Source organism: Gasterosteus aculeatus, chromosome X (genome assembly GCF_964276395.1).
Source record: "Gasterosteus aculeatus chromosome X, fGasAcu3.hap1.1, whole genome shotgun sequence".
Lineage (NCBI taxonomy): Eukaryota > Metazoa > Chordata > Actinopteri > Perciformes > Gasterosteidae > Gasterosteus > Gasterosteus aculeatus.
The window spans coordinates 9,333,971-9,349,767 of NC_135698.1; the positions used below are offsets into that span (position 1 = coordinate 9,333,971).

Here is a 15,797-nt window from a genome sequence, read left to right on the forward strand (position 1 = left end):
GGCGTTGATGCTCGGTGCAGTTCTTTAATTAAAACGAAACATACTTGTTATGCGGGGTGGAGTAACATCAAACTACAATATATGTCTGAAGGCAAATCATTGTCAAAATCCAAGAGCGCAAACGAAGGGGTTGAAAAGTCAAAATTCCTTCATACTTCAAAGTTGGCAAGATATTCACAGATTCGGTTTTCCCGGTTCAATAGCTCGTCAGCGAAACGTTATTTTACTAATACGGACCGGTCTGCGAGCTGGACGCATTGCTCCTAATGTGCGGCCGAAGTGAGACTCCGTATTGGTAAAATGATGGTAAATTCGGGTTGTAGTTGGTTGTCAACTACGGTCCACTACGCTTACAGAGAGGTGTCGTTTGTTTTTTAACAACGTTTTAGCTCATGGTTTTGACTTCCTTCCCTTTTGTTAGTGTGGAAATGGGCTTCTATAGTTCTGGGAATGCATAATTCTCAACAGGGATGAAATACAGCCAAATCCAAATATCGGGTCTGCATCATTTCCATCATCCATTTATGCAGGAGCAAGAATGCACAACTACGGCGACTTGGCCAGAATTAGGATATCAAACACACTGACAGGACTAGAGAGAGAGAGAGAGAGAGAGAGAGAGAGAGAGAGAGAGAGAGAGAGAGAGAGAAGGAAAGCAGAATTGAGATGTCAAACCACGGATGTTTTATATTGCAGAGGATTTACAGCTGGGCAGAAATGTGCATTTCCCAGGTGTTGACAGTGAACTTCTGTGCCGGGTGGAGACTTGGAGAAGTGTTGTATGGGAGCTGTCGGACTGGGCGGTATTTATTGAGGCCTGGAGGTACCGCAAGGCGAGAGGTATGTTTGTATGAGCTACAAACAGTTGTTTCCTAGAAGTAATGAGTACCTGTGTTCCCTCTGCCTGATTTACCGACACACACAATCTCTCCTCACTCCAGAATTTGTGGCAGGACATCCAAGGTGCATTAAATATCCTGAACACACCCTGTGGGAGATGTTTTCATCGGTTGCGTGAAGAGCTGCTTTGAAAATCACTGCAAATGAGACGTCTCAAGGGCTCCTTGCTCGGCCTTTCTCGCTTGTGAATGCATTTTATCGATGGCTTCGGGTTAGCTACTGAACTTTGCAAACCTTTTAAGTTGCTTAATTCGTTTATGCCCTCAATGGATCATCCAGCAGGAACCACATGTGTCTACATGTGTATGCATGCATTAGTGAATGAAGGCAAAACAACGTAGTGGGAACTGTCAAATAGTACTACCAAAAGTCACGTACTAGTTCAATCATGAAGTACCAGCAGCAAACAAAAATCACACATATCACGTTAAAAAACACCACAGGACAAACATTGGGGACTATTGTGAAAGATCTTTAGTCCTTTGATACATTTTGGATCTCAGATTATATTTCAGTTAATAATTGGCTAGTAGATCAGCCATATATATCAGTGTTGATATAGTTATGTGTATATATATGTGTGTGTGTGTATGCAACAATAGAACAGACCAAATACTGCTAGTATCTGTTTCCGTATGTGTGTGTGTGTGTGTGTGTGTGTGTGTGTGTGTGTGTGGCTCACACTGCTGCTGGCACCCACAGATCCCAGGGGCAAACACGGTGTGCGTATCCATGGAATGGATATGCCTTTCAGTACAGTTTGATCCCACACCTCATTGACCTGTGGCCTTTCAATTGTTTTTTCCAATTGGTCACATATCTCTACACTTTCACTGCATTGCTCTGCAGACACATGGACGGCTCTAATGTCATTTGGAAAATATTTCCCTAATTCATGTGGCAGATGCCAGCTGGAAGGAAAGTGCAGGGTGACTAATACCATATTGATCTATTTTGGGATATTTATGATCGGAACGAGTACCATCACATCATCACTACTGTATCTCCGTTTACATTTTAATTTAATTAGCAGTTAGACAGTATTGTACACTTGTTGGGTCATAGGAAGCAGTCCCCTGCTGAAGAGCGATTGAACCACGTCCGGCTTCCATCGGTTCAAACAAATTCATTGGGATTCAATGTAAATATGTTAGTCCCCTGTTCAGTTTGCAATAACAGTTTGCAGTAGGACATGAAGATAGAAGGACAGAAAAGGCTACACATTAGAGTACCTGGCGAGGGGTCGGGGGCTATCAGAGGTCAGGGTGAGGAGAGGAAAGCAGAGAAAAAGTGCCTACTTGTGTTGAATTAGTATCTTCCTACAGCCGGATGGCATGCGACGGCCCTGCCTTCCATCATACCAGTAAGGACGTGACACCTGAAACCAAACACCCTGCGACGCTGGCTTAAGACTCAAATTACTCTGCTTGACTCCAAGCTGAGAAAAAAATTCCACTCCTTTTGAGGGACAATTTGTTGTGCCTAATAAGCAATAACAGAAGGTTTACCAGTTGCATTCTTCTCACCGCGATCAGATATTTAATCTTGAGGGTACTAATTCACTTTCCCCATTGTGGTACGTTATGTGTACGAGCACTACAAGCAGGCTGCAGTGAGGAGTTTTAAACACGTCAACGGATGAGGTGGCTCGTGAGTCTTTTAAGACTGTACTTGTGTGTGTGACCGTGTGGAAGTATTTTCCAAAGGTGTGAATGGTGATGAGTTGCCAGCGTCGGGAGATGGAAAGCTTAATGTTTGTCACTGTAACATCTGCGCTGTGGATTTCCTCGTGACTCTGTTAGACAGTCAAGACTGCAGCCACATCTGTTCTTATATCTCCATTGATTTAATGCTGAATAAAAAGTCATTTAAAATTCCACTGGGGCAAAAAATGGTGACAGGGATAGAAAAAAAGAAATCTAACTGAAGTAACAATTAAGTTGTTCTGCTCCTGTTTTTATATTTCCAAACTATTGCCGTTTTGCAATAATGAACACAATTTGCCTGTTTGACAGGGGGATCCAGTCCAAACCGAACTGTTTCAACTTGGGAGTTAAGTTCCCAAGTGCGTCGCCTGTGAGCGATTGGCAACCACAGGGGCAGAACTCAAAAGCAGACTCAGTCAGGATGAAGAATAGAGATAGTTTACTGAAGAGGGTTTCGGTACACGTGTAGTCAGTCACACAGGCAACGGTATCCAAATCAACCGGCAAAACTCACAGGTACACGGAAACTAACACAGACAGACACACGGGGGGGAAGCCACCAGGAATTGCTGTTAAACTCGCTGGAAACAGAACTGGGATTGACACAGACTAAATACACAGGGTGGGCAACGAGTCACAGGGGGAAACAATCAGGGAGGAGCTTACAATCACACAGGAAGGGGGGGGAGCCTGAAACCAGGGACGAGTAACAGAAAACACAGACAAGCAGACGGTGAAAACAAACTATATTGAAGGACTCTGCCTGGCATCGCTAAATTCCCGACAAAAACAAAATGATGACAACATTTCTGGAAAAGCAATAAAATGCGGCGCAGGCTGGACAATAACATGAATCTGGTTTTAAAGTCAACTCAGCAACTGGATTTTAGTGGCAATACTAACCCCATTGCATGCAACGAGTAACTTCATCACCAGACAAGTATACATATATAATTATAGACTGGCGTGTCACATTTCTGTTCATGATTGTTAACAACATTTGGTGGTGACGCCACAGCATGCAACTGCAGCATGGAAGTGAAGTGCAAGGACAGATTTCTTGTATCATCCGTTTAATCGGTTACAGTTGAAATAATAAATGGAAAGGCCCATGCTCCGGTTGAAAGAAAAATCTTTTTCAGGAGTAATGAAGCGAGAAACAGTCAATGCTAGTTTCATTTGCAAAGAAACTAGCATCCGACCCCGTACACTGCTTCATCATTCAAATACCTGATGCACAGCGGGTCCTCCTTGTGCTTTAAAACGGGTTTGTATGATGGATGATTCAGTGCTGCCTGCGTTTCTTTGAGTGTGATAAGCCCCCGACTTCTTAATGAGCTCATCCTACATTCTTTGCTGGCTGATTGCTTTCCTTAATCGTCAACAGACATATGGAGGTCTAACATGCTTTTAAAAAAAATGTTAGCTTGTGAAATGGGCGGTATTTTTTCTAATGTCTTTTCTGCTTCCTTCCTCCCTTCTTCGTCCCTGTAGTGTTGACAGCCTCACCCATATGGCCTGGTCTTTGATGTCTTTCCCAAATCGACGTGCATGTTGGTGGTCATGTTGCTTCATGGCGGGAACATACCTGTCTTCCCACACACACACACACACACACACACACACGGTTCATGTTTGTGCAATGCTATTTACATTGTGATGTACAATAAATATGGGAGCTACAACTATATAACTCACCTTAATTAACCCGTATGGCAACACTGAACTCACATGCACAACTATTGAAAGAAAACTTGATTGCATTAGAAGTGCTTGCATGGTGAAAGGTTCCGAGGCATCATTTTTTGGCAAGCATGAAGGGCACAGCTATCATTTGGGCAGAGGATGTTCAGCAGCCTTGTGCAAGTGACGGATGGCCGCACTCACTGCCATTTTATAGCTCCTTCAGCATGCCTAATGTTGAAATATGTGAAGGAATAAGCAGAGAATATATTTCACACTGTGAAGGTCACATCCTACCTGCTATGAATTTCATCAGAATCCTATGCTCACCAGATATGTGTGTGTGTGTGTGTGTTACCTAAAGAGAAATGAAGAGAGAGTTGAAATAAAAGTCACAATCAACTTGATAAATGACATAACGTTCTCAGTGGAAAGTGTCATTTCACAAGATTCATGAGCCTCCGTCCTTCCAGCTGTTCAGGTCCGCTCGCTGGATTCAAGGCTGAACTATTTCTGTCGATGGTGTCTGATATCCTTCCCGGGAGCGCCAGACAATTTTAAAGACTACTGCAACTTCATTCCACTGTGCTTTTCGCCTCATTAATATAATGCATTTTATTACTGTTATTGCTGTAATCATTGAAGCAAATTTGCACTTCTCAGCAAGAGGAAATAAATGATTTTCTTTATATTAGTGTGAAGAGAACATGTTAAAGTGAAATTTCTACAATTCGAATGTGTAATATAAAAGGCAAACTATATAATGAGAATTTTTTTTAAAGAACTTGTATTTTGGCTTGATCTTGATTCTAATTACACAAATGTCCTTTTGTACCCCTTTTCACAGGCTAAGTTAATGCAAAAGATATGCTCATGATCATTTGTTCGTGTGTGCGATTGTGTGAGTATGTGTGTAAATGAAAGAGTCTGCGAGAGAGATAAAGAAAGAAGAGATTGATCACACAGAGGTATTACTCCCCCTGCCAATCCTGCAGCGCTATTATGCAGATGAGCACATTAAATGTAGTTGGACACCACCCAGCATGTCATTAAATCTAAAATGGCACCAGGATTTTAATGTCAGTCTGCTATTGTAATGCGCTCCATTTTTACGAATATTGTCTATCGAAAAACCCTGAGCCACCATTAACTACTTGACAGAACCTCTCCATCTCCTTTTTTTTTTACATTTATCATTCTCTTTGCTTTTTTTTCTGAAATCCTGGTGTAGCAACGGTCTCTATTTTGTATGTCTCGTAATCCAAACCCAAAATAAAAATGCACCCAGCAGACAATTACCTGTAGCACCCTATTATACCTCTGGACAGCAATGTGTAGATGGCCTCATACGGCAGTTTACGTTTACGATGATACGCTCACAGGCCCACAGTGAAAACCCATTACCCCAATTACCCAATTATTTCAAATGACATGATTATCAGTCATCATCACCAATACCGCTGTAGAACCACCTCTAAAGTCACTGTTTGGCATTCCTGAACATAGCCATTCATATCTCCATTTCCTCAGTGTCAACATAGACACACATGCAAACACGAGCACACATGCAGTTAGTCCTTGACCTCGCCGTCATTTCAATGATGGTCATTCACTGCACCGCGCTTCCTTTTCTCAACCATTTAGGGATACCGGGTGAAGCTCTCGTATCCGATGGCAAAGGAAACAGAGCTGTTAGTGCAGGGTCACAACCTTTCACCTGACATGTGAGAAGATTGTGTGCGCGGGAGTGTGCGTGACATGTGAGAAGCACTGGTCACACTGTTCTACCTTCAGTGAAATATTGTTTTTGAGGCTCCGCTGCCTCTACCTGTCCATCCATCTGTCCTCAAACCCAGGATCAGACTAAATAAATCGGGCACTCTTTTATGCTTTTTAAATAACAGCCTTAACCAAACAGTGATACAAACTGCATCCGTGTCCTTTAATCAGTGGTAATAGCCCGGGGTCTTCCTGACGATTATCCGTCTCCTCCTCCTGTTCACGGCTGCACTCCTCCGCCTGCTCTCCCCGTTCCCTCCTCCTCTATTTCATCTCCTCCACCCACCTCCTATAATTCATGGCATCCGGCCGGGTGATGATGGACATCTCAAGCACAGCCCCCTGTTTACGCTGTCTAAAAATAAGACTAGGTTAGGCTCAAAGCACCATAACCCATGCACGCCTTACATGTAAGACCCATCAGTAGCTCTGTGCGTGTGTGTGTGTGTGTCAGTATGTAGAGGCGTGTGTAGGTGTGTGTGTGTGTGTCAGCATCTATAGGTGTGTGTAAGTGTGTGTGTCAATAGGTGTGTCTCTCTCAGAGGTTGAAAGGGTCATCAGTCAGGTCATGTGTACGATACCTAAACACGGTAAAAGAGACGTTCAACTGAAGGACGGAGGCTCTTGTGTCACTTACCCCTCATCTTGCCTCTTCCTCCCCATCACCCCCCCCCCCCTCCCCTTAGTGGGGGTAATATAGCCAGAGCTATTCTTAGCTTCTGTGTTGAGCCTGTCTCTGGGGAGCTAACCTAACCCCCCCCCCCCCCCCCCCCCACACACACACACACACACACACGCGCACGCAGGTGTCTTGACACGTCTGTACTTGATCTTTATTAAGCAGTGTAGCTCTGAAACTAATTTCAAACTAACAGCCCTCTAAGTACAATATCCAGTTACTTCTCAATTAATTTAGTGGCATAAAGATTGAGTTGTTTTAATTTGTTGCAATGGTACCGCTTACAGCCTCATCACTGATATATTCCAAAGAGCAAGCAATACAAATTGCATTTTAAGTGTTGCAGGTCTGATGTCTCTTTCAGAAAAGGAAGATTTAAAGAAAAATAATTTGCATAAATTACTATAAATATAGAATAGTGTGCAATTTGATTTTATTACCACATTTGGAGTTGCATATGTTTTTCATTTAAGCTGAGAATGCGACACAAAATCTAATGCTCAAGTGCAAACAATCACATTTCTCTGTTTTTTATGTGTATTAATGTATGTAAGGCTTTAATTACGCATGTGTGTGTTAACAAAAGTTTAAAATTACAGAGGCTAATAATAGAATAAAATAAAGTCCTGAAGTGAAACGCCTTAACCTTGGAGCTTGTTAGTAGCTGTAGGTGGAGTTAGTCTTTATCTGTGTGTATCTCTACTTTCTACGATTCATACATTCTTACACTGTTCATAATAAGTTATGAGAACACGCCTGCCTTTGTTTCATCGCGAGACAGTTGGGGTTTACATGTCTGGTTCAGGACTACAGCTGAGACTTCCCTCTCATGTAAATCCAGTGGTAAGTGCCTTGAGCACGTCGCACTTCGTAACAAGGGCATTGCCTTACAGACCACACGCAAGATCGGCACCGAGCTAAAGCCTGGCACAGGGTACAAAATCCTTTCACTGCATCTCTGTGTGTGGTGGAGGAAGGGACACGAGGAGGAAGGTCTGGTTCGGTCCTCAGCGCAGCTGTCCTGACCCGGGTGAGGGCCGAGCAATTTTCACCATCCAGCCAGAATTCACACACATGAACACCTGGCCACGAATACCCCACCGTGTGTGCCACAGGTCCTCATAAAAGGTTGTTTCTAATCAGTGCGGTTGTAAATCACACTTGAAATCATACAGACATCCTCGGGTGAGGATGTTATGACATCTTGTCTTTAAATTGTATGACTGTGAAAACAAAGCAGAAGGTAGAGGGACATTTTTTCTTCAATAATCAAAATCTTAAAGTTTTACTTTCTTGTAATGTATGTTTGAAACTAACTTCAACAAAGTTTATTAAATTCCACTGGTGCCAGTATCTTGGATACTGTATCTCCAGTATTCCAGGATTCCAGTATCTGGAAAGTGGAAATTTCTTAATAAGCAGATTAAATTTGTGTTGAGACGATTTCTCAACACATATTTGCAGTAATTCAAGGATATTCTTTATAACCCTTAATTCAAATCTTAAATAACTGGACCAAAAAAAGGCACAATTGAGAAATGTTAACTGATGTTATTCTCCACTGTGTGTTGATGAACCACTGAAACTGAGACACATTCATATAAATGAATAAAAGCACTCTAAAGTCATCTGCATGTTGGATTAAAAAAGTCTGCTTGATTCAGACCCGATTTCTGTTCTCAGTGAACAGCTTCGGGGGCAAAAGTCCCATTTGTTGCACAATGCCGGTCCACCATACTTTCAGTTCAGTTCAGTGGTTGCGCAAAAGAGTCTGCAGTCATTTGCTCTGCAGCAGAGCTTTAATGTCGTGTTTCTGGTGGTTAATGGTCTCCCATGAGCCTGCTCCTGTTTTACTGCCCAGCCTGTGGGAGGGACGAGGGGAAAGAGTGATGGCGCCTGAGGGAGAGAAGAAGTAGAGAAGCCCAGAGAGAGAGAGAGAGAGAGAAAACAGAAGGATGTAGTTGACAGGATAAAAAGAGGGTGCAACGATGCCTTTGAAACAAGATGGGGAAAGAATACGATGACAACGGGACTGAACAATATGGGAACATGATCTCATGTTATTTTTCTTCAGCAATATATGCAGCAATACATGCAGTTTCTTTTTTTCTGTATTATTCCCCAGACACAGATGAAAATTGTTTAATAAAATGATCATCACAACGCTGGGTACGGTCAACGTGTAAACTGTGATGATGAAAATAATTAATTTGCATTGTATTATCTCACAACGTCAGTTTGAATGTGAATCACGGCCCAAATTTGAGAGGTACAGGGATTGTGGTGTGAGACATGCTGTAAGGTGACCCAGAGCCCTGCAGCCAGTCTGACTCCCGGTGATGGATGAGCGGTTGAAAAGGAAACGTCAGACTACTGGAGCAAAAAACTTGACATTTATCCACACAACATCATTATTTAGTAAGTACATTTCTGTCAAGCAGACTATGCAGGAACAAGCATTCAATACCAAACCAGATGGAGTATGTGATAAATGCTTTTTAAGCTTTATGTTGAACTACAATTATTTAGCAATTGTATCAGAGGCGCAAACTGCAGTAGAAACATAACTCTGGCTGCACACCGTCGCAATCTACTTAATTGTGTGTGGCGTCTGTGTGTGTGTGTGTTTTACTGGTTCTGGTTCAAAATCTACTTTAACTTTTGACTGCTCACAGTAAATGCTGATCAGCGACGTCAGCAGTAGACGCTTAGAAAGGGTTTCTTTTTTTTCATATTTGTATTTCAATTTAAATGACAAATGAAGGGCTATATCAAGTGGAGCAGTGTACTGTATGAAGGCAACTTCCTACCTTTAAATATATGCCCATATACTTTATTAAATGGGGAAATAAAGGATGACGGGGATGAAGTGATTTTCGGGCGGGGGGCTTTCCATCTGGGTTTAGCCTGGCTGTAAAGCAAGTGAACAGGAAGCTGTGGTTGTATTTGGGTACCTCTGTGGTCTGCAGAGTTGGAGTCAGTTATAGGGCAGCGAGATGAGCAGCCACACCAAAGCACCCTCGCTGCAGTTATATATAGAGGCCGCTCACCCCCGTCCGGCTCTGCTGGTGAATGAGCTGCAAGCAAACACATTCTACAGCTTCCAAGACCTGTTTTCACACCCACCGCCTTGGTTTTCACATCTCTTACATCTCTTGTTCACTCTTTTGGCAGTGCAGCATGCGCTTTAAGAGAGAATGAAAAGCACGAACCGGTCTGGAGAAATAGCTATTAGCGTGACATATTAGCCACGTTTCTCACGACGTTGCCACAATTTGTAGTTTTAATTGCATACACATACACGGTTTCCTCTGCCTGTGTCATTTACCCTCCAGCAGCGGCAGGAGGAACGGACAATGCGGCGAGCAGTAGGTCGAGGCCTCCCGTTGAGCTGTGGGTTTTTTCTGCGTGCTGGCTGAGAGCGTGCGAGAGGTCGGCGCTGCATGGACACTGTGGCCATTGTGCTGAGATGGCTGACGGCTCCTTTGCTCTCACTGACCAGGTGTTGCAAGGACTTTCACACATGGTGATGTAATCATCGATAAACCTTTTTCAGTGTTAAGGTGTCAGTTGTTGATAACAGCAGAAAGTATCTGCTGCACATTTACGACCCAAGGTGTCACAGTGGAAACTACAGCTACATCCAGGCCCTGAGATAACATTTATACTATTTAACTTTCAATCTTTATTGAGTTCATGCCCTTGCATGTCCCTTTGTCTTTACTCACGAGGTGTTGTTTTTTGGGTTGGTCCTGGTCACCACGTGGAGCTCCTGCTGGGTGTGCAAATCAGCACCTTGTCGCACACACCAGCTCAAAGCCAGCTGTGACAAAACACCCAGAGAAAGGCAACTGGTGGAGTAACATGAAGAAAAAACACCCGAGGAGAGAGAGATTTTTGTTTTGCCTCAGCCCTCATCACAAGACTTGTCTGTGACCGGATTGCAGTAAGTGCCAGGAGATACTTTCCCGATCCCTAAAATGTGCTGACAAACACACAAGTGGAGACCAATGTCTTCATTGTCACTAACAGCTTCTGCCGCAACAACAAAATCAAAAGCCATGGAGGAAAAATATTAGTGTGTGCACGTCGATGTAGGAGTTTAAAAGTGGTTTAGTGACAACTCATAGACACACACTCTCTCTCTCTCTCTGTGGTCCACCTGTTTTTCCCATTACGTTCCAGACACGCACTCACCTGATCAATCACATTCATTGGTTCAAGATCCTATATCCCACATCAGTCATCACTTCATAATATCTTAACAAAAACTATTTCAAACATAAAGCGAAACACATTCTTAACGAATATATCTATCTTGCAATCAATGTGAAAAAAAAGTTTCAATCATTTCCACTGTGACAACTCTTCGGGGTCGGGAGTATTATATATCGCTGTGCCGTGTTTTGGCATCTGGCAAACCTTCCAACGCACGGCTCTGTATCTCAAGCTGGATTTCCTGCATCATATTTCATGTCTCACTAGTAGCTGACATGGCCGCTCAATTTATTCTTTTAAACGCAGGACAGTACAGCCGGAACCCCCAGAAACGCACTGTTCTCAAGGGCTCCGTACTTGCTAGTGGTACACCTACATGAATAAAACCTCCTCTCACCTACAGTCCAAGCAGCCGTCAGTTCAGCGCGGTTCCAGTCACCAAACATATCCGTCTGGGGTAACAATAATAAATGTTAAGGCCGGGCAGGTCAGGTTAGGGAGGCCGTTGTGTATTTTCATACAGCTGAAGACCAGGGCTGCATACTAATGGTCTAATGCCCGACACATGGTTCCACTTACTGTAGTCGACTACAGGACCGACGCGTCCTGGACACATGATACGCTGCAGCTTGACCAGAACCTGCGATATGTCTGCGCACACTTTGTGGCAGGATAGACTCTGTACAGGAATTTGTCAGGGATTTGCAATGTCAGATAACAATCTGCACCGTGTAGTCCACACCCTGCAATCAACATTTTTCTGAGTATCAAATGTTCTCAAAATGTTCAGTGTAAAACAAATACTGTAAACATAAAATAAACTGATCTTTATATTTATAAAGAAATGTATCACAAATGTATTTTTCTTTATAGAGTGTTAATATCTGACAGTCATAGACGTGAAATAAAAATTATTCCATGATTATGACTTGTTCGCTCATTCTTTTGTAAAAACAAACAGCAAAAACATGTCCAGGCAGGTTGTTTTAGATTTGTACGTGGGATTATTAGATTCATATTACAGCCAGCTTTTTTGGCACCTGCTTTCTATTCAAACAATATGACCTCGGATCATATGTCCCATTCTCTCTCCATCTGATGTACTGAAATCCGAACAGACCTCTGATAATGTTTGCAGACATTCTTGGAAGAAATGCTTTAATTTGTCTGGAATTTAGTGCGTCAGTCAATAATGTTCCTTTCACAGTGGAAACAGTGCACGAGAGATCTCAGTGGCTGAAACAAATCATCGCAACTTTGATTTAATTGCCACTCAACCTCCACCACATTAAATAATGTAAATACTGTTTATAAAAATAATAATTAACCCAGTAATGCTCATACATGACAGCCATGTGAAAAACTGAGCAAAGACAAAGCAAAAACAAGGTATTTAGGTCCTTAACATAATCTTGTTACTGACAAAAAGGATCCTGCTGCAACGATGAGAAAACATCTGTTTAAAGTAAACACATGACCAAGTCTACGTCCCTCATGTTGGTGGATGTATGTAAACTGGTTTTCCACCAAGATCGATACTTTTTTACTTGAATAAAATTATGTTTTTTTAAATAGACTTGGCTCATATGCACTGAAGCTCAAGATTTCATTTAGTTATAATTTCTTCTTTTCATTGTGAATATTAATAGATCACGTCACGTATTTGAAATTGCTTAACAATATGCTTGAAAGATATGTGCGTGCTGGAGAGTGCATGAAACCGCACAGTCACATCCCTCCATGTATTGAATCTAATCTGCTGAATTTACAGGCGTTGCTTCTGTTGGGTGTCATTATCTTTCAATAGAAAACTGTATTTATGTGTTTGATGGCTCAACAGTGTGCACTTTAAGCGATTAAGTTTAATTTCAGGGCCTGTAAACATTATAACCTCTGATGTTAAGCAAATGATCTGGAGCCTTGCATAACTGTTGTTTACCAAATCCATAAACAGTATGCTAATCTTTGGAGACGCGTAATTATTTGTTAAGACTCTGAGACTCATCTGTCCCATAGCTTTCCTCAGATCCAACTGTTTGGTCAGATGTAATTGTCTGTGTTATGTGTAATTCGATTTTGCTGATGCAACGGTCACGTCTCAGTTAAACCAATCACCGTGTACTGTTCTGTATCATAATGAAAAAACACACTTCCATAAAAGACAAATTATTCATCCATGCTGTTTTGTAAAATGCCTCTAGGCTCAGCCGGTCTGTCTGGCCCTCTCGATGTAGAAGGACAAGCAGGAGGGACAGTAGAACACTCAGTACAGAGGGGCTTTGTTAAAGGTAACACACATGTGCTTGCAGCCATAGGCACACACACACACACACACACACACACACGCATAAACACACTCTTCTCAGCACCACGGCGGCAAGCAGTCCCACTCTGTTTGCGGTAAAAACACCAAAATTAAGCGCTGCATGCTTGTGGTTTTTAATTTTGTGTGCTGACAGCCTTCCAATAGTCCTGTGGTGGCACTGGATAACTTTATGACCATGGTGAGTAGAGCTTAGGACAGGGACCAGGACAGACACCTACCTCAGCTTTAAGCCCCAGACAAACACACACACACACACACACACACACACACTTCATCAGAAATCGAATCTGGAAAACCAAATTATTACTCCAGATGTCCAACATTTGATCAACCAAGGACGACTCTTATTGGGGGACATAATGGAGCTATTGAAAAAAAGTTATGTGGTGAAATAATAATATTATTGTCAAAAATAAAAATGTAAACACTTACTCACGCATGGCACGCCAAGTCTGTGTTGGTTGCTGTGGTCTCTGTAATTGCCTATTTTAGGAACAAATACCCACTTTGCCGGGCTTCCCGCCCAATATCAATAGCAGCCACACGAGTGCATTGTGTGTGTATGTGTGTATGTATTTATCGGGGCTTCCCCTTTGTGCTGACTAGTAGTAATTGAAATAGGTGGTTTCTCCTGTGCCAGATCCTGTGAGTGAAAGCAATACGTAGATGGCTGGCTAAGGAAGCTCCTCTTCTGTTAGATCACCATAGATCCATTGCAAGCTCTTGAGGGATGAAAACAGATCCGACTTTGTGCCTTTGCTCAATGGAAGCTCGTGGCCCATTGTCTTTACTATTGATTATGTGAACCTAAGCCCGAGTTGACAATATCGACAAACTGTCAAGCAATCAAGTGTGACCTCGGTAGTAAAAGCCGAACGTCACTGTACTGAGAGGAGTAAAACTGTTCAGAAAAACATTAGCAAAGCATAAAAAAACAGTCACTACCACAGAGGCCTGGTAAAAAAAAAGGGCTCAATGAGATCGAATAACCACAAGTAGTCATTTTAATGTACATTTTAGTATGTAGAGCAACTTGTAACAGTAATTCTACCTATAAACTGTGTGGACTGTGGGAAGAAAAGATCTACTCTAATACTAATATTACAGTAGTCACTATACAGTAAATGGCATCACATTCGTCATACACACGCAGGTCCACACATGACCTTTGACCTTCCCTGCATTCGACCCGTCCTAAGCTTTTCATTGAGCTGCTGTAAAGCTCCCATGGGGTCGACGCTCCGCTCTACACTTTGATTCCTGGCTTCTACTGTCAGTAAGTCAAACAACTAACCTTGTGGTTTCTTCCAATCTTCCACTGAGCCACAGCTACCCTGTTGTTCACAACCGAGCTTCTTATCTGTAGCAACACATCTTATTTTGTTTAGTCAAATCCACTTGTAATTACCTGAGTGGGAATCTGCATTGTGCTGAATGCTGATACGACATTCCCAGCCATGGATTCATTGAAAGACGTAACACAAATATGCACGTGGAACACATTACGTGTGGGCAGGAAGAAACGGCATGTGGTGTGGTCCAAGTGAAAGACGTGCAAACGTGTGAATCTACAGAAACGCTGCACCAGAGGCGGCCTTGAAAGATCTCTCCCTTTAGGTGCTGGAAATGTGGCTGTTCCATTGACGCATGGTGGTAAAGATTTGTGTTGATGAAAACCACATGCGATGCCAAAACCTTGACTATGTGGCTCCATTTTCTTATGGAAGCCGAAGCTAAGTGGCTTGTGGTCGAGGTTCAGTGGACGTCTCGTTAATAGGCGAACGGTGAGCTGCATTAATTCCACGTGTTGACAAGTGTCTCCAAATGATTTCTCGTTGATATGGTGTGTTTTCTGAATGAGTAAACGGGTTATATGAAGTCATCGGTTGGACTGTTGCAAGGGAAAGATTTGCTAATCTGCTGGAATATTGTGAATGGTTAGCAGGCGTGCTGCTCTACTGTGTGAAGCACTTTGGAGAGTTGTAAATCCTTGTCATTTGGGAACCCTATTCTGTACATGGAGTGGACTTTTTATGGGTCTGTGGCATCTGGAACACACACTCGGTCCCACAGTCTCCATGAATGATTCACAGATTAGTTATTCTTTGCTGGCCAGCTCCCTTCGGTACGGTTCGGTTTGTGTCTAGGCACATCCTTTCTCTTCAGGGAGATACTTGCATCTGTGATCCCCCCCCCACAGTACTATTCATTTACCCTGTACCTGCCAAGCTAGTTCTCTCTATCTCACTCTCAGCCAAACACTGAACACACCCAGGTTCCCCACAGAGGCCGGCGGGAGACGGGCGTACCCGCTGCCAGCCACTGCGCTCCGCTGAGAGCGGCTGACGTCAGCTCTCCCTGGTGATTTTGTGAAACACATCAACACTCTGACAACAATGGGATTTTTCACACCATGTGAGCATGAAAACACACGAGCACACCTGGGTTTATTTTTGAAAGACATAGGGAGGGACAGAGAGAGAGAGAGAGAGAGAGAGAGATGCTA

The 15,797-nt window shown here is 42.8% G+C and overlaps 1 long non-coding RNA gene across 1 annotated transcript; it reads right to left on the bottom strand.

Moving 5' to 3' along the window:
* Positions 1-3,029: 3,029 nt before the first annotated feature.
* On the bottom strand, positions 3,030-6,739 carry LOC144383644 (uncharacterized). The gene is made up of 3 exons (XR_013451061.1): positions 6,706-6,739; positions 4,305-4,520; positions 3,030-4,198 (listed from the first exon to the last, which is right to left on the bottom strand). It is a non-coding gene; the product is annotated as an uncharacterized LOC144383644 (long non-coding RNA).
* Between the last annotated feature and the right edge of the window lie 9,058 nt (positions 6,740-15,797).